Source organism: Haliotis asinina, chromosome 8, assembly GCF_037392515.1.
Source record: "Haliotis asinina isolate JCU_RB_2024 chromosome 8, JCU_Hal_asi_v2, whole genome shotgun sequence".
Classification (NCBI taxonomy): domain Eukaryota; kingdom Metazoa; phylum Mollusca; class Gastropoda; order Lepetellida; family Haliotidae; genus Haliotis; species Haliotis asinina.
Window position 1 is genome coordinate 39,492,125 of NC_090287.1, and position 1,910 is coordinate 39,494,034.

The window sequence follows — 1,910 nt, forward strand, 5'->3', positions numbered from 1 at the left end:
TCGTCTGAAGAAAGTCTTGCACTTGTTGATTTACATAAGTATACAGTTTAATCTGCACAGACCTAGTCAAAACCCGCCCATTTTAGATTACTACTATCTTATCTCTCAAACGACGCTTCAACTTTAATGTGTCTCATCTCACGTACCCATTGTTCTTTTTTAACTGAATGACCTTCAGGACAACGTTCCTCGAATCCCGAGGATTTACTATGAACTTGAAAGGATTACTACAAATATCAATTCATGTGATTTTGGGTAAATGGTAGACAGCCTCATCGAGGTTCTGTTTAATAGTGGTCTTCCGTAATTTTTGTCTTACGAGGTGACTCACAGAATCGGGTGGCCAGAGTTATCGTCTTGGTTGAAGCATATAATCGTATCAAAGTTGAATAGATCACCGTATAGTTCTGGAACCTTGTAGAGGCCGGCGGGTAAACAACAAACAATCAAATGGGAAAATTATAGGAATAGTTCACTGATAATAAGGAAAATATAACGATAACAACATAAAAATGAAATGTCGACATTGCAATGAATTTACAGAACGTGTCCACCACCTTGTCAGTGGATGTCCTTCTTTGGCACAAACAGCATATCTCATGATGACATGGTTCGTTGCTTTTACTAGCGTCTTCGTCATGCCTGTGGCTTTTACTCATCCATGGTATGACCACGTACAAGCATGACCAGGGTTTCATGGAAAATGATTCTTTCAAGTTGCTGTGAAATAGGCTCATTTATTGTCTCAAGCCAACAAACTTGATCTTGTCCTTTTAGATAAAGCCAATGAATGTATCTATATCATTGAATTTTCTGTCCCTTTTGGCAGCAATGTGACTGGCATGATTCAGGAAAAAAGCATGTTAAATATGGGGGACATCGCTTTTGAAATGTCGCTTGTTCCCCATTATTCTTTGTGCCCTTGGTTTGGTGCCTCCTGATATCTCCTCGCAGATCAGGAGAGTGCCCGGGTTCTCTACCGGGAGATCGGCCCTTCTGACACTCTGGGTAACTGAACTGATGATAAGCCTTACCAGTACTCTGATTTTGCCTGCCTTTAATTTGCATATATGCGGATTAGGATTAGGATTAACAGTCCAATGTCTGCACAATTACAGTCTGCTCAAGTAAGTGGAACACACTTCCTCCAAGCTCAATAAGCGACCGTACTACACACAGTTCATGATGATAAGTAAACTCAGTCATTAAACGTAATCAGATATGACAAACAGTAATTTAAGTTATTCTGTAAGTGCAGTGGCACGTGTTCCAGTTTCCTGGGTGGCCGGAGTTTAGTATGCAATAGAGTGAAATCGAGAAAAAATCAAACTGTCCACTGGAGATGCTGTAGTTGCATTTCTACTACAGAAATCCTCATTTCTGTAAGTATTAGCACGGCCGGGTAATTTTAATCCCTAAACAATACGTGCAGGCAAAAAGAGAACACCCCAGACCCCGAACCTATGCCTCTCCCAGAATGCGATTTAGTGGACAGGGTGATCAGGTTATGGGCCAAGATTTTTCTCATAGAACTGAAATAGTCGCAAGTTAATGTTAATACGTGACACTTACGACCATCCCAAAACTAGGAAAACTTCGAAAATCTGGATCCTGGGTCTGTGCCATCGCGAGTCTAACGTCCAAATGACATATTGGATGATCCAAATGACACACTGGATGATTATATTCCATTCTTCCTGCAGAACAGCGCCAAGTTCCCTATCCACCCATTCCCATTTGCTAATGACCACCTTAAAATTATGAGAGAATAACAGACAACATTTACCACTTTGAAATTTCCTGGATCCGCCTTTGAGCCCAAAACGAAATATTGGAAACTTTAGCATCAGATCACCTGAGCACTTTAACTATCAACATAAAACGATGTGAGAAATACCTTTCAAAACAAA